Below are 18,308 nucleotides of genomic sequence, written 5' to 3'. Positions count from 1 at the left end.
GCTGGGTAGGTAGAGAGGGCCTGGACAGCAGCATCTCTACATTGCTCTTGTGGGGTAGTTGACGGAAAGAGAGGAGGGTGCTCAGGGCTAAAGTCGCACACCCCGATTACGGTGCGGAGTATTCCTCCTTCTGAGAAAAAATTACATTCAGCGTCGTAGCGATTCGGATGCATTACGTGAAGACACGTAGGCTGTGGGAAGGAGCCCGGATTGTATGAGCCGTAGGGTAGTTTGTTGTTCTGTGGAAAGGTCAGGGTAAGGCGAAGGTACGGTCTGTCTCAGAAGGCGATAATGGTGGATTAGCTCCCTGGACGTGACAAGCGAGTGACTGTCCTCGTGCAGCTCCATAGCACGGGAGGTAAAAGTGCAGGGCGTATTTGTTGCCCTCCATTGAAGCGTGAGGCGGTGTCCAGATCAGCTGAATGGAACCGTTTGGGGAGTGGATTTTAGCACGCACAGTGCAGGTCAGGACACCCAACCCGACTGGTAATTCCAGTAGGCTTGCTGGGAATCGGTGACTACTTTCCGAACTCCTGGTTGAGTGAGAGCCAAGGTGATGGCTGCCTCTTCTGCTGCCGTCATTTGTTGGGTCCTAAGCGAGGTACACGCAAGGAGGTTGGTTCTGGAGGTAGTCACGAAGATGGCGTGTTGCTGCCCTCGATGTTAGGAGAAGTCTGTGTAGATAACTGCATGAGCGCCACCGAGGGTGGTGTTTAGCGCTTGAGCCCGTGCTTTTCGTTGACCCTCGTCATGTGAGGGGTTCATATTTCTAAGCAAAGGGAGCATCTTTAGTTTTAGTCGCCAAGAGTCTGGGAGTACGTCAAGCGGAGTGACATTCTGGGTTGCCCAGCCAATCTGGTGAAGCATGCGGTTACCGACTGCAGTTCTGAGTCGGACCTTCTGGTTAGAAAGATGGCCTTCTATCAGCTCTTCCACCGTCTTGTGGAGCCCGTGCTAAGCAGCCTCAGTGTGGACGCACTCATGAGAAGACCAATGGCCTGCTCAACCGCCTTTCTAATCATTATATAAAGCATCTCTATGTCTTCCTCGTCGAGAAGAAGATAGGGGTTTGTCTTAAGTAACTCTCGAGAGAACAAAAGCTTCAATTAATCGAAAGGTACCGGATTCTTTTAGGCCTCGCTTCTTGGTGGCAACTCGCCTGATCATGTGTATGATTAGATTAATGCTGTTTTTCAGGCGCTGCAAGGAGACGTGACTCTTGGTGTTAGTCTGGATACTGGGGCTTGGAGAGATGGCCTGACAATAAAAGAGTATTTGAATGTATTCCTTGATTTGGCGTGAGGGCGGACGACAAGGAGCTGTGATTTTTTACGTGAGCACTGGAGGCCGCAGGCTTTAGCACATTGGCGTAATAAAAGTGAGATGCCATGGATTGGTGTGAGCTTCCTTTAATTTTTGTAACTCTTAGGACATGAGCAAGGTGCGCACAGGGCCGCTAGACGGGCGTGAGTGGTCGTGTGACGCTTTCGCGTGGCATTCAGCGAGAAGGCAGGGGGTAAACCCGCAGATGTGCTTGGTGAGTACACCATTTGTCTTCCCGTGTTCGGGTGGGCTCGTAGCTGAATCGGTAAGACAACGGGCTCTCGCTTTGTTAGTCTATTAGTTCCAGGTTCGATTCCCGGCGGTTCCAGTAAATTCTTTTATTTGTTCGCTGGAGTTTTCTGGTGACACCAACGGTCGCGAAAGAACCCTTGGGGGGTAGAGGTAGAAAGCTTTGCTTTAAAATAGTCAATCGATCAAAAAAAAGTTCGTGGGTTTTTGCAGCCGCCCCTTTCCATAGGGGCGATTTCCGGTGCAAGCAGGGTGAACTTCCCAAGCATTGTAGTACCACACAAGGGCCGAGCGCCAGGCCGGGGAGTCGCTTGTACCTATTTTACCGGTAGGTGCCCGGCGGCACCAAGGCACACGAATGCACATGGTGCCTTCCACAGCCACGGTGGACGCTCAACTCGCAACCGCTCGTGGCAGGACATGCCGCCAGACTCTTCCCACCCCCAGTGGCGCAACGCGGCATGATGGCCGGCGGCCCTGCCACTTGGACAAGAGTCAGGGTCCCCTCGCAAGGGTAAAGGCAGCTTTCCAGACGTGGATTCCCCTTTCAAGAGTCCGCAGTCGACCAGGGCCCAGCGGTCGGTGGACTCACTCATGAGTCCACTCATTCAGACTCATTTGGACTCAAACTCAAACGTGAGTTTGAGTTTGAGTGCGTGCGAGGCTAGTGTGGCATGCTGAGTTGGAGCTTGAGTGAGTTTGAGTACGCCTGAGACCGAGTGAGTTCTGAGTCCATTTTGAGTTTTGAGTACATTTTGAGTTTGAGTACACTTTGAGTTTTGAGTACATTTTTAATTTGAGTACGTTTTAACTTTTCAGTACATTTTGAGTTTTGAGTACATTTTGAGCATGAGTACATTTTGAGTTTGAGTATATTTTGAGTTCTAAGTACATTTTGAGTTTTGAGTACACTTTGAGTTTGAGTAGATTTTGAGTTCTGAGTACATATGAGTTTTGAGTCCGTTTTGAGTTCTGAGTACATATTTGCCTTGGAGGCAGATTTGGTTGGCGGTTAAGTTCCATGTGCCGCTTTGGGCTCTCAATTCAGGTTAGCTGCTGGTACGGCAGCATTCGCGATGCGCATGATCGGTTGGTGGGGAGGGGCGGTGGGGGGGTCTGATTTAGCGGCTGGCCGTGTGAATAATAATCGGCTGGTGAGGTCCTAAAAAAGGATTATCGCACCTTTTCTTCTTCATGGATCCTCCAAGAAGGTGGTAGAGGGTGGTGGGAAAGCACACGGTGGTGTTTTCTTGCTGGTTGTTCGCCTGCTTGTGTTAACGGTTTGAATTGCTTTGCTAGGGTCAAAGAGGAAAGGTGAGTGGCGGGGAGAAGGCGTGGCGGCTGTCTCCTCCGGTGTTTCAAATCAGTTGTCAACTGAACTGTCTGGGCGACGCCCGTTTAGTTAGAATAATGACCGCAATATGAGATAGACAAATGTTGCTAAGACGTGTATGGTATTAAGTTAATGGCCCCCATTAAGGGAATCACGCGAGGTAAATTAAAAAAATGCTTCCTGTGTATAGTCATCAGACAGTCATAATAAGTGATAGATTTGGTTAAAATTCAAAATGATGCCACGAGGGTGTGTGGGGAATCATATTGAAGGTCTAGATGAGGAGAATCACGTGGGACAAAAATTCCTTATGGTTATATTAGAACATCTTCGACAGAACTATGTCAGGTTGGGTTAAACTTGAAGATGCAAATACACCATCCAAAGGCGCTTATTCAAAGCGGTCCCTTTGAATTTTGAATTTTCGAATCCCTTTGAATTTTGTTTATTCAAAGGGACCGCTTTGAATAAACGCCCTTGGTTGGTGTATTGCCTCCTATGGTTATATAATGACCTAGTTAAGGCTAGTCATAGATTGGTTAAATTTCAAATTCATAGCGCTAGGCCGTGCGGAGTATGAAATTAAAGGTCTCGAAGAGGGGAATCACGCTGGACAAATGCAGCAATGCTTTTTGATTATTATCATATGAAGTAGTCAAATAGGTCATAAATTGGGTTAAAATTCAAAGTGATGCCACTCGTGTGTGCGGGGTATCAAGTTGAAGGTTGCGATGAGGGAAATCAGATGGGACAAAAATGCGGTATGGCTATATCATGGAGATAGTCATGGTTAGTCATTGTTTGGGTTAACATTCAAATTGATGCCACTAGGATGTGTTGGGTACGAAATTAATGGTCTGATTAGGGGAATCCCATAGGACAAATAAAAAAATGCTTCCTGGTTATAGTCATGAGATAGTCATGGCGAGGCAGATATTTTGTTAAAATTCGAAGCGACCACGCTCGGGCGTGTAGGGTATCAAATTAGCAATATTGACGAGGGGAATTACGTAGGACAAATAAAAAATGCTTCGTGGTTCTACTCACGAGATAGTCACGGTGAGTCATAGATTGGGTTAAAATTCAAGTTGAGGCCCCCAAAGCAAAGGGGGTATCAAATTCAAGGTTTCAATTAGGGGAATGACGTGGGGTATATAAATAATGCGTCCTGCTTAGAGTCGTGAGAGTCATGGTGAGTCAGGTTTGGTTAAAATTCCAAATGATCCTTTTAGGGTGTGTGGGGTATAAAATTAAATGTCTCGTTGAGGGCAATGACCTGGTACAAATACAGTCTAGTCCACTTATAACAATATCCAAGTGCCAAGAAAATCTCATCGTTATAACCGATAATCGTTATAAGCGGGTCGAGAAAAAAAAGCCACAAGACAGATCAAAACATTTTATTAGCATGCAAGTGAGGTAGTGCAATTACTCGTTTGCAGAAAAGCCATAGTCAGTCAGCTTTGACTGCTTCACGCGAAGCTGACGCACATCTTTTTCGAGAGCATCTAATTGCTCCACATAGCTGAGCGGGAGGTCCTTCGCGAAAATGAAGTCCCGTAGGGACTGTATCATTCGTTGGGCCTCGTGCGATGACGGTACCTGGGTAGGCTGCTCAGCCGCGTCGTCGTCGTCGTCGCTCTCACCGCTGTCCGCTGCACCACGCACACTAGCAACAATCGCCTCGTCACTGAGGCACTCGGACGTTTCCACACCATCGTCGGCATGGAGAAAATCGTCGAGACCCGACGCGTCTTCGTGAAGCGCCGACCATAAATGTGGCACCCCTTCATCGTCGGGTGCTTCCGTGGCCTCCCCTGGGATCGCTTCCTCCTCGCCTGCATCCTCCTCGTGACGCATGTTCGCATTTTCGGCGCGCGCGGTAAGCGGATTCAATCGCTATATCCGATATCGCGGCTCGGGAGCATCGTAATAAGCGGGTTATTTTACCATAAAAAGCATACAAACTTGGACGGTGCAATCGTTGTCCATCGTTATATCCGATATATTGTTATAAGCGGTATCGTTATAAGTGGATTCGACTGTATAAAAATGCTTTCTGGCTATAGTTATGAGACCGCTTTGGTGAGTCATAGAGAGAGAGAGAGAGAGAGAGAGAGAGAGAGAGAGAGAGTGTACAGACTTTATTGTCATCCCTTTTAAGACGAATGTACCATGCGGAAAAAACATTTAGCGACGCCAATAGGCCTTGTTGGGTATCAAGTTAAAGGTCTCGATGAGGGAAAGTGCGTGGAATAAATAAACAAACGCGTCCTTCCTGTCCTCATGATATAGTCATGGCTAGTCAATGATTGGGTTAAAATTCAAAGTGATGCCGATAGGGCGTGTAGGGTATCAAAATATTGTCTCGTTGAAGGAAGGTGGATCGGATGCAACCTTCGGAAATCATGGCACTGAATAATTACCAGTTAGTTAAAAACGTCTTATTCAGTGCCCGATAGATATAATTGTACTCGTTAATTGTTGGCACGCCATCTAGAAAGCCTGGTTGGTTTGACATATTGCAGCACTCAACATCCGTCAACAAGCCTGCCTTCCCATGAAACAGCTTAGGAACTATTGGGCTGATATGCCCCTTACGTATACGCTAAGAAGTAAGTGGGTTGGCGCAGTCAGCGAATGCCTCCCATCGCGCGCGCGATAGTGCAAATTTCCAAGCATGGCTTGCTGCTGTCAGTGCGCGAACGTGTTAACATTTAATACGCGCTCCTATACCACATACTGAGTTGGTTGTTAAACAAGGCCATGAAATACTCCTTTAACTGTGCAGGTCGTAGACGTGCATGATCACAAAAGTAAAATATTTGCCGCCTGATAACACTAAATCCTCCTACCAAACAGGGGCAACTTATTTGATACACCAAGATTTCACACCCGTTTGCTTGCTTAGAAGAACTTTAGCGTTTCAGCGGCGGGTGGGACCGCGAACAACTATTTGCTGACACGACCGGGCATTGTCCGCCACCGCGACACTTTTATTTCGTTTTCGGCTCAACTTTTTCGCATACCCCAGTTGCAACATAGGTGTCGGGATGATTTTTGTCGGCTTCCCGTCGATGAGATAAACAGAACATACCTCCAGAGAACAAAAACGTGCGATAGGGAATGAACATGAGGGTGAATAAGGAGTGCTTATAAAAGCAGCGTACGACAGTACGTATTCTGACAAATTTGCTTGGTTCGAAGTCTTCCTGATTTAGCACGGCGACCAATTCGCTGCAGCACTCACGGGGCGCAGGAAAGTTGTGCAGCGAATAGATTCCGCACAGGCAGACACTTCTTTTGTTGTGGTTCACTTCACACATTTGTTGCATGAGCCCTTTGCCCTAACGCTGATTGTTGGTGCAGCCAACAATGGCGTAATCACGCCCGGACGAGTTGCTCCTGCACATTGCCAAGTAAAGGCAATGACGGTGACCTGCCCCCAATTAAGAAAATAAACATCAATTGGAGATGGAAAGTCGGGCGTCCTGCTTGCATGGTTAAACGTAGACTCACGGGCAACCCCCGTCAGGACAAAGCGCTTGTGGGATGGCCCACAGCCTTAGCGGGTTGGGGAAAGAATTTATGGGCAAACCTGACAGCTCTCGAACGCTATGAACATTCTCTTTAAAGCACCGTTGAACTTGGCGCTACTGACGTTGCGAATAAATGACAACTACCGATTTTCGATGCCCCCTGGACGTCTGATATCCACGCGCGGGACGAGCAGCAGCGTGGGACTGCCACGTCGTCTTCACGCCCCGCAGTCCCCAAGAAATGCCTACCGGGTGGTGCCTCGCTCGTTAGAAAATGGCCGACCCGGCAAAATTCTGATCTATACAAGTTATAGAAGCGGAGTACAGTGAGCAGTGGTTGGCTGCACATGTTGACCCATTCCGACATTTAAAAAAGTTTCCCCGATTTCCATTTCCATTTTGCCCCTGTGGCTGTTTACCAGCGGTGTTTTGGTGGCTACGCGGGCTTTTTTCCAGACATTGCAAGCCGCAAGCTGTCGAACAAGCCACGTTTTAAAGATGGCCTGGTCAAATTACGCAAGCATGATTGATCCCTCTGAAGCACCAGATGAGGGTTTTTCAATATTTTAAGGGCCTTGGGTACTTGGTGAAGTAGGACGTTTATTCTACGACACAGCCGTCTCCGAACACCGGTCCAGGAACCAACGATGATGATGATCAGTACAGAAGAAGATGAAGTGTTCCTCGAAGTGTTTGATGATGGGGATAATGTGGAAGTGAAATAAATGAATTTTCACGCTTCGGAGCTTCGCGCTTCAGAACTGAGCTTGACATTACTAAATAGCATGTGTTCACTTTAGCTACACGCGAATCCCTACACGGAAACCAATAATTGTACAGCCCCGAGGTGCTTACGACACAACTCCGAATTTTTACTTATGAAGTGAGTGCACATAATGATCTAACGATGCGGTCATTGCCCGGTTGAAATTTTCTTCCTCAAACCCTTCCCTTTGACACCAAATTCTCTTTGTTCTACCGTTCTAACATCTGCGACGAATTTGTGCAGTTGAATCCTAACTAGTTCTGATTAGTGGGATGCCCTTTCTATCTGCCTCACATGCTTTTATTCATCGAAATCTTTAATTTGATACCCCGCACACTCTGCCGGAATTTCTTTGAATTTTAACCTAATTTCCCAGGAGGCACAGAAAGCGTGTCCCAAGACCGGCCCGTCTATGGCCGCTTTCTGGCATGTCCGGCCACCATCCAGGATCTGGCAGCCACTGATAATACGATGAACGGCACCAATTCGGCAACCAGCGCTTCGGTATTTATCCGGCCGTCCGTGTTCAGACGCACAACTGCAGCTGCCCGGCTGCCAGATATTCAGTTGCCTTTCGGCTGCCGATGTTGAGAAAGAAATGGGCCGGAGTACGGCTATAGGGCATCCGTTTTTCTTCGGGAAGCGGTGTGCAGCCGAAGCACGGCAAGCGACCGGCCACAGGCTATCCGTATTCTTGTGGCAGTTGGTGTTCGAAAGGAGACCGGCCGCAGTGCGGCTGCCGCGCACCCGCTCTTTCAACGGTGAACCGTGCGTCCGGCGGCAGAATATTCGTATTCTTCGGGCAGCCGGTGTTATAAAGGAGACCGGCCGACGTACGGCCTCAGAATGTACGTTTTTCGTTTGGTTAGCGGTCCTCGGCCGAATTACGGCAAGCGAACGGCCGCAGAAGTTTCGGCAACCGGTGTTCAAGAGGAGACCGGCCTTCGTAAGGTATCAGGTTATACGTGCGAACAACGGCGCGCGTCTGGGCGCCGAGATTCATGCACAGACGTGCTTGGGAGAAGACTCGCTGATGTAGGACCGGTTTTTCCCTGGGTGAAGAAAGAGCCGTTAGGGAGTCGAATGGTGCAGACACGTTTTTCATCCGCTCGGTGTTTCTGCATTTTAAATTAACGAACTACGTTTGTCAAACAGTAATGAGTGTTCTAGGTGAACGGGCAAGGTGCAAAGACTCACTGAACATTACCAGGGAAACGTTTAGGCCATCGAAATGCCATTTATTGCCACAAGAAGACTGTGCCACACCAACGGGTGAGCTAAGCCTCGCCAGTCATAGCCGCTACAACGCCTCGCCCGTGGGCTTCGTCGACGCATCAGCTCGAGGCTATTCGCCTCCTCAAGAAATGGAGACCATTGGAGAAATCGACCCGGCAGCGATGTCCGACCCGAGATGGCGGTGGTTCACCAAAATAAGTGACCTTAAAGGGTGTCGAGCAAGCGGCCACCACGCAGGAGCTCAACCGGCGCCATGTCAAGGACTCCCCACCAAAGAAAGGCAAGGGCGCGCAAAAGCGCACGTTTTCGGCTATTCTTCTCACAATTATACTGCGTAAAACAATGTGCACTATATTGTTTGCGATAAATGTAGAAGAGGCTAAGCTTGTGCAGTGGCAGGCTCAACTTCGTACCCTGCAATATGTTACTTCATGGGATTTTATGACTGCCTATTTAGACAAACTGTTATTTTGAATTTGCCATAACAACAGAGCCTTGTGAATGACGAAACCTGGATGTTAATTTAGTTGCGGTGTTTGAAATTGAGATTAGCTACACTTCGGATATGACTCATTTGGTTAAACATAATCGCCAGCATCCTAGCAAATCCGGATTTTGTCGGGTTTTTCTTGCTCAGCGCAGCTTGTTGAGTTCACGAAATATTTGGCTCTAGCAATAGATAAGCTGAAAGTAGCTGACAATTTTCTTGTGCGGCAAAAAAGCATTTGACGGTGTTTCATACCACATTCTTGTTAATACATTGCGGGCAATAAACTGAATGAATCGGTTATTGCATGGATAGCCGAGTATATCTCTCTAAGACAGCAGTTGGTCGCTCTCAATGGTTGTTCGTCCGGATATGTTCCCGCGACCTCAGGAATTCCCCAAGGCTCAGTTGCGGGCCCTCTTTTGTTTGTGTGGCCTCAAATCTTTATTAGAAATGTTCGCGAAGGACTGTAATTTACAGGATTATAGCAAATGAACGCGATTCCGAATAATTGAAGCATGATTCAACTTAATAACATCCTGGTGTGCTTTTTTTTATTCAGAAAAGTCGTTGAATCTTACAAAGTGTGTTAACGTCAACTTTACAAGAAAACCTCCATTCCAATTGAATGCGTATACAGTAAATTACACTGGTGTAAGAACGCCCGGGGAATATAAATAACGAGGATTTTATTTAACGAGTTGCTAGAGAAATAGCCACGTTCACGACATAAAAGTAACGGCTGCACGTGTTTTTGGCTTTCCGAGATAAAATTTCAGCGAACCTCCACCTAACTGAAAAGAACAAGCGCATTTCACTCATCTGCGCTCAATGTAGGAGTACGCATGTGTTTTCTGGGATCTCTACAGCAAGGAGCTGGTTGATACGCTCGAAAACGTACAGAATAGGGCAGTGCGATTCGTATTAGGTATTGGCACTGTCCACTTAGGATAAGGGAAATTAAGAATAACCTTTTTATGGTAAGACGAGAAAGATCATAGACGAAACCTGAGGTTGAAATTTTTTCGTAATATCCATCATTCTAAAACTGGAATAGAAGTGGAGAAGTATATCCAAGCGCCATTCTACATATCCCAAAGTGGGGTCGGTAGCTTGAAGCAAATTATTAACTTTCCTTTAAGGTGACGCCTTGCGCGATTCATTTTATTTTAGATCAAGATGAGAGTGTAATTATCTTCCACGTACGATTTTATCCACTGTTTTTACTGACGATTTTCACCGCGCTTTGTAGAATTATTTTGTTATTTGGTCTCATACTTGATGCTTAGTGTTATGTATCTCCCTGCTGTAATGCATGCAAGGGCAAGCAGGTATCAAATAAATAAATAAATAAATAAATAAATAAATAAATAAATAAATAAATAAATAAATAAATAAATAAATAAATAACTGAACAAACCAACAAATAAATAAATAAACGAACAAATAAATATAAAATAAATAAATAAATAACTAAATAAACTTGCGGAGCCGCAAGTTCGCCTCCGGTGGGTTGAGAACCCTACGCATTCAAACTTGACCAATGAAATATTTATTGCTTTATTCGTTGCAGTATGCAAGGTTTGCTGTATGAATACTACAATTGCTCAGTTATTTGTTTGAAAGAAAATATGAAGCTCTTGTCTTACGCCTTTTCTTGCGTGAACACAGAGGGATACAACTGCAGCCATCTGAAGAAGGGCGTCATTCGCAACACGTCTAGAATTTTCTTAACGTAGTACGACTTTAGAGGAAAATTAAGTTATTTTGGACTATTAAGGAGTGTGCAAGTAACTCATGAAAACAACATAAAAAATACATTGAAACTGAAAGTACTTCTTTGATCTCTTCTAGGATCAACCCTGTGAAAGATCGTCAGAAAAGTTGATCGAGTAGAAAATTTCTTTGCAAGAAAAATGGGCAAATACTGGAGATACTTTTTGTGTGAAGTAAATTATATTGAATGCTGCTGAGTGTTTTGTGGAGTACCTAACCACTTCGCAAAGGCATTCGCACCAGTTTTATATACAAAAAACTGGTCAAGCAGCTGTTGTAAAAATAGTTGATTTAGTCAGAGCATGAAAGTATTGTCTTAACAAAAATTGCCTAAAAGCGGCACTTTCATCTTCGTGAAATTCAACCCACTAAAGTATGCGCCTTCCGACCCCCCCCCCCCCCCCCATCCTTCCTTGTTTATTACAGGTAAGCCGCCCCACAGAAGATATCAGGACCTTGACAATAAATCTATTCCAGCTCTGCACAGAAATGAATATTTGCTGTATTCGACAGTGAAAGAGGCACAGCAATTAAAGGAACGGCTATTTGTGAGCACTGTTGAATAAATTAATTTTGGTGTAAACTGACGCTGATAATTAAGCCAGGCTGCGCTGAAGGCTGCACGGCTGGTGGTTGCGCGCGGGCTCACTTTGATGTGGGTGCAGTGGACCCAAAATGGTGGGTTTGTGCTGCTGGACAGCGCGATTGAGTCATCTGATTGCGCTGCATGCAGTGGTCGTCCACCGGCCTCAGTACTGTAACGTACTGTGGCTGAACTACAATGCCCGTAGCACGGCCGAATTTCCGGCAGCTTTAGTCCGGCTGGAGTCCGACGACCGAATCTTGGCTGTCCTCCGGTGGCCGTACTTCGGCCGCACACGGGTGGCTTTGGGATGGCTGGAGCCCTACGGCTGGAATCTGGCCGTATGAACGTGAGCCGGTCGACTGGCCGACCGACACTGGCCGTTGGACAGTAATGGGAGTACGGCAGTATACGGCCAAAACGCCCACATTTGGACACGGGCCGAACATGGTTGCCGGAGAACGGCCGGGCAGAAAATCACCGGCCAAAATACACCGGCTTGAGTAAGGCCGAACAGTCCTGTGCTGCCTGGGTTATGACTTACCATGGCATATCGCATGGGGATAACGAGGAAGTATCTCTTATTTGTTCCAAGTGATTCTCTCCCTCAAGACTTTCAATTTTATACCGCATACCTCGCGCAGGCATCACTTTTATTTTTATCCCAGTCCATGGCTCACCATGACTATGCCATGATTATGACCAGGAGGAATGTTTATTTGTCTCACGTGATTGCCCTCATTGAGACATTCAATTTAACACTCCACACGCCCTAGCGCGCATCACATTGAATGTTAACCATATCTATGACTCACCATGACTGTGTCACGATTATAACCAGGAAGCCTTTTTTTGTCCCACGCGAATCCCCTCACCGAGATCTTCAATTCGATACTACGCACACACTAGCGACATCCCAATGAATTTTAAACCATCGTATGAATCACGGTAACTATGTCATTATTACTACCAGGATGTATTTCTTATTTGTCCAACGTTATTTCCCTAATCGAAACATTCAATTTGACACCACATACGCCTACGGGTCATCATTATGAAGTCCAATCTTTATTTTGAGTCAAGATAACAAAGTCACGATTATGACCACGAAGCATTTTTGTTTGTCCCGCGTGATTTCCCTCCTCTAGACTTTCAATTTGATACCCCACATGCCCTAGCGGCACATCACATCACAATCTGTGACTCTCCATGACTCCCGTGTTACACGGTTCGCCGTTTTCGATATTTTTCGTCATATTGTCTTTTTTTTTGTTTTGTTTTTTTTACATTTGGTTTGATCACTTATCCACATTTACGCTTTTATATTGATTACAGGTTGAACTTCCGTTATATCTGCCTTTTTGTGCAAATGCAGGGCGTTACACGGTCCTGGGCGTGGTAGGGGGAGGAGGCACTCGGCAAAGAATGCTACGCATTAAAAAGCAAAGGTATATCCATGAACGCCTCGCGCTTCAGAGATGCGACGGGACAGTTCACTTTGACACAAGGCGTTTTTTTAGTATGCAGAGCAAGAATGCCCGGGACCTTAACCCTAAATAGCTTCGACGTAAATGAACTGAGCAGTGAGTGCACGACCCCTCGCCCAACCTTGTTTGTGTCGCCCCAGGGCCCCGCCACACCACCGAGTCTGGACCGCCTCTGTCATAAACACGATAACGGAGTCTAGATCAAGAATTTGGTATCCAATATGTACGTATAATTGCTTCCAAGCAGCGCTAATCATCATGGACAGCAGGTATAGCTGTATTAAATCTGCAACGAAAATTGTTTCCGACTTCACAGGAGTTACGGTGCCATGTCGTACCGAATGCAAGAGTTTGAGCTCACGAATGTGCACTCGTAATATTTTTAGACGCGCGAATTTTAAAACTCTGAATGCTAATTAAATCAGAGTCCATCTGAGCCCGTGTAAATTCCTAGCACGAGAGAGTTGCGAGACCATTTGAGTTCGGAATTCATTTTGAGTTTTGACTCCATTTTGAGTTTGAGTACATTTTGAGTTTGAGTATATTTTGAGTTTTGAGTACATTTTGAGTTCGAGTACATTTTGAGTTCGAGTACGTTTTGAGTACTGAGTACATTTTAAGTTCGAGTATATTTTGAGTACTGAGTACATTTTGAGTACTGAGTACATTTTGAGTGCTGAGTACATTTTGAGTTTCAGTACATTTTGAGTTTGAGTACATTTTCAGTTTGAGTACGTTTTGAGTTCTGAGCACATTTTGAGTTTTGAGTCCGAGGGAGTTCTGAGTTTTGTGCTCACTGTTAGTTTAAGTTTGAGTGAGCGCAGATGTGCTGCTCAGCATTGAGTCTGAGTTTGAGGGAGTGGTGATCCAAAAAAAATTGTGAGTGAGTTTGAATGAGCCGCGCCAACTTTGCCGAGGCATGCCAGGGACGCCTGTACCCATTAAAGAAACCGGTGGGTGCCCGGCGGTAGCAGGACCCGAACCCGGTACCTCCCGCATACGAGGCGAATGCTGTACCTGAGCCATCACTGCGGTTTCCCTAAAATTTCCTGCATTTTCAGAAGTTTCCATTTTGTCCCCCGTGCCGCAGTTTCGCGTGCGATTTTGCTCCGTCTGCTTGCCGTCTAAGAAGTGCACCCAACAAATCCTGGTCGTTGGTACAAAGGCGTTGCGATTTATCAACGGCTTCCACCGATTATCTCAACTCGGTGTCCGTTAGGAAGCGATGCAGCAAAGACACGACGCAACCACACTGCATTTTCTCCAGGCAGTGTCGTGCAGATGCGTACTGTCGGCGACTTTTTCTCTCTTTCTCTGGTTGTGCGATAACCCACCACCGCACAGTGCTGACCAAACGACGTTTGAGCCTTGAACGGAATGGCAGCATTGGCTAAAACATTTGAAAGTAACGCAAAAATCAACAACTACTTGTACTACTTGTACTACGCAGGAACGCTGGTTTTCCGGAAGCGGAAGGCACGCGGGCCGCCGAGATAACTGGTTTGCGAGTATTTTCCTCTTTTCGCGGCTGCCTATAGAAAATGGTCTACAGGCGGCGCGCAAAGCGATCCAAGATAGCTGTCCTAAGGATGGCCTCCCCCGAACGCCGCGTATGTGCGCGTTGAAAGCAGAGGGTGGTAGCTCTGCTTTTAAATGCAGAGCATTTTTTTAACTCACGATGTTATGCGTCCGTAACTCGGCGTCCGCACCACGGCAGCTGCGCCCTCTCCCCCACTCCTCCTCGCCCTCAACACGCTTGCAACAACAGGTGCAGCGCGCGCTCCGGCGTTGCAAGCACCGTAGCAACAGTAGGTGCGGGCGCGTCGTGGCGTGACGGTGGCGTGATAGCGCGCTCTCTCTCCGCCTCCTCTCCCTCTACTGCGTTCGTTGGGAATATAAACCCGGGTGTGGGCGCCGCTAATGCTCTGCATTTACTCGTGCCCCTCCCGCGGGGGCATGTCGGAGTCCCTTTATAACATCGGCAGGCGACGCTGAGGCTACATTTCAATGAACCGTTGTCATGAAGGAGAGGAGGCGCAGTCACGTGAAAGAATGCAGAACTAGCGGGTTTGTAGTATCACGTGTACACAACGCAGTTATCAAGCCGCTATAACGCCGCTGAGTCGCCAACGCACGCCGCTGACGACGTAGTTTGAATGCGTTAAAGATATAATGCGCGTTACTAACTGGGATATTAGCGTCGCGTCCATGGCTTAGTCGGTAGAGCGTCGCGCTGCGGCCGCAAAGTCCTCGGATCGAAACCCGGCGCCGGATGCTGTTTTTTTTTATATAGTGTAGTGGCCTGGCTGGCGCGCCGCCAGAGGCTGTTGCGAGCTGGAGAGTAGTAAAGGGGCTTTAGGAGAGTAGGCGACGGGGGAGAGGAGGCGCTATGAGAGCGCCCTCACGCGTCGGAAATCCGGCGCCGTTGCTAGGCACGGTAGCTAGCTCCGTTGCTAGGCTGCGGACGGAGGACGGCGGTGGAAGCAGGAGTAGGCCCGACTAAGAAGTGCTTCGCACTTAAAACATCGTCCGCCGTCGATCTAGCTGGGTCAGAAAAGTTCGTCGGCGGCGGAGCGGCGGCGATCGGGAAACCGAAGGAACCAATCTACGTGCCGCTGCAGAAGGCCGCTTTGGAAGTTCGATAGACGTACGCTTGTCCCAAGCCTAGTCGATGTAAAAAAAAACGGATCGTACATCTGATATCGATTGAGGAAAATGGTGTTGCAAGAAGTGGAGATCGCGCTCTTCTGATAACTCAAGCCGAAAGCGCAACACGGTCCCGACCCAACTACCACGGCTTGTGTCACCGAGATGGACATGTACGACAGCTCTTATTCGGTTTAATAAAGGAAATCCGGCTACATAACTTGTATTATTAGCAACATGGGGCCCGTCTGCAAGATCGGCGTGTGAGGAATAGGCGAAATCATTGCGAGGGCATCTCAAATACAGCAAAATAGAAGTAGCCAGTCGTATGTATTCAGAGCAAGCCTTGAAATGCCCTATTTTGCCTAATGCGCCCTCTGGCGATGTGGAAAAGTATAACGCAGGTTCCATGTTCGGCAAGTCGCTGGTTCGAATCTTCCCGGGGACGCTCGCTTTTATTGAGGGCCTTTAGCGCTTTTGAGAACTAAAAATGCATATTTTAGGAGAAGAAACGCCCCCGAGTCACGCATAATCGTCAAACGATGTACAACAAAAGCGAGAAGCTCCTTCACTAGGTCTGTTTACTGAACGCCGACGTTGATTATGGGCATGGAGTAAGCCAGACTGAGAGCATCCCGGCGGCGGCGCGGTGGTGGACGCCGTGCCTTCGTATTTCAGCCCGAACCTGGAGGAAAGGAAAGCTGAATCCGACGAACATACGGCGTCATGCCACGGCGGATTTTCCGCCGCGTGAAGTTCGTCTTGAAAGTTCGCTCCATGTATTCTGGCCTTAAGACATCGGCGGTGATCACGACGATCTCTCGCGTCTTCGGTGAAAAAGCAGACACAGGCGGTGTACCCGGCAAGACCTGGAGGGCGACTCACTGATCGCGCCACGCCGTGATGTACCGCCAGCGCGGAATACACTGCTGCGCTTTGTAAATAATGTGCTACGCACTTAGTGTACTTCTAAACAGACGCTTCATGCAACATGGCAAAATGGAGCCGCCCTTATCGCAGTGCTGCACGGCAGCACTGCGAAAGCAATGTCGCCTAATATGCGGCTTCTGTTACTGGAACAGGTTTTCTTCGTCTGCGCATCCCTACAAGCAGGGGCATCCAGCACATGCGTGGCCGTACCAGCTGCTGACGCCGCTGTTATCGACCACGGACACATTGTCGACGCCACTCTCGAGCACAGCCACCCTGGAACGTGCATCGAGCGGTTCTTCGTGGAATCTATAAACTTGGACCCCCTGCCAGCAGCGTTGAGTGGGCAAGGCAGCACTGCGAAAGAAATGCCGCCTAATCTGCGGCTTCTGTTGCTCAAACAGGTCAGTTTCTGCTCACAATACTGTGGCAAAACTGACAACAGATTTATTGTTGTGCTCCCGTGCCCAAGTGTACTGTTCTCTGGATTTTTGTCTTTGTGCCTTCTATTGTCTGAGCACGTTGAACTCAACCCAGGTTCTTAGGTGAAAGCCCTCCTTAAGGAACTGTCGTAAGGGCAGAAGGCAATTCAAGCACATCTGAGCGCTCTAGGAGAAAGAATGGAAGACACCCTTCAAACAATGAAAGATCAGGGTAAAAAAAAATAGGCCAGCTAACGAAAACTGTCACGAACCTTAACGTGACACTATCAAGACAAGAAGAAAGGCTAATAAGCGTAGAGGACAGGAATCGGCGGAATATTATTTTGTTGTTTGGGGTTGAAGAAGGTGAGGCAGAAACCAGAAGACCTGGAACAAGCGGTACTGCAGGGTATTTTTGTTCGCACACTTGGTGTCGAACTAAAAACGGCTGAACGGATCCACAGAATAGGCCGAAAAGGGGTTAGTTCGCCGCGTCACGTCATTATGAAGTTGCACGACTCCCGAGAGAAGTAACAGGTTACAAAAATTGCAACAAGCTAAAAGGCAGCACTACACCAGTTGGGGACGACTTTTGCAAGGAAACTCTAGCCAAGCGTAAGCTATTATGGGAATCTGGAAAAGAAGAAAGAGAGGCAGGAAAACGCATGCATCTGAATTACGATAAGTAGATCATCGACGAAGACGTGTATTCCTGGGACTACGACAAAAATTGTCGAGTTCAGCTGAAACATACAAAGAAAAAACCACGTCGGTCTGGCGACGATAACTGATGCCATTCGCAGTCAAATGCATGCAGCCTTCGTTTAATTAATATAAATGCTCGGAGCCTTGTCAATAAAGTCAGTGATCTAGAATATATATTAGCAGGCTATAACCCACACGTGAGTACCGTCACAGAGACGTGGCTGCGGCCGTAAATAGCGGATAGCAAAATTGTACCACCCGGCTATAAAATATTTAGGAAAGACCGTGATTCACGAGGGGGTGGTGTGGCGATATTACTTGCAGAAGAGTTTGAAGCAATTGTTATGGAAGGAATACCCCAGTATGAAAGTGTATGGCTAGAAATACTATTACCCAAAACTTCCCTTGCTTTGGGAGCCGTTTACAGGCCTCCAGGCGCCCCTAGTTCATATCTAGAGAGTTTGCAGCAATCCCTTCACGGTATTCCTACCCGGAATCGCAGACTGATTATTGTGGGAGATTTCAACCTTCCTGGAATTAATTGGACCACATTCTCAAGTAATCGAGGGAAGAAATAGCCTGCCAACGGCTTTTAGACATGGCATTCAGCCATAATCTCACGCAGGTTGTCAATGACGGTACACGTGAAACAGGGTATCCGCATTCTATACTGGATCTAGTTTTAAAGCAAAGCTTTCTACCTCTACCCCCCAAGTGTTCTTTCGCGACCGTTGGTGTCACCAGAAAACTCCAGCGAACAAATAAAATAATTTACTAGCACCGCCGGGAATCGAACCTGGAACTAATAGACTAACAAAGCGAGAGC

At 47.4% G+C, this 18,308-nt stretch overlaps 1 pseudogene; it reads left to right on the top strand.

Annotated features, from left to right (window-relative positions):
- The window catches only part of LOC144144331 (uncharacterized), a 55,074-nt pseudogene extending 37,678 nt beyond the window's left edge, over window positions 1–17,396 (top strand).
- Window positions 17,397–18,308: the final 912 nt, after the last annotated feature.

Source organism: Haemaphysalis longicornis, unplaced genomic scaffold (assembly GCF_048455015.1).
Source record: "Haemaphysalis longicornis isolate Haplotype H1 unplaced genomic scaffold, Haemaphysalis longicornis Haplotype H1 scaffold_1, whole genome shotgun sequence".
In the NCBI taxonomy this organism is placed as follows: Eukaryota; Metazoa; Arthropoda; class Arachnida; order Ixodida; family Ixodidae; genus Haemaphysalis; species Haemaphysalis longicornis.
Note: the sequence above shows the minus strand (reverse complement) of the source record. Positions and strands in the feature narration are given on the sequence as shown.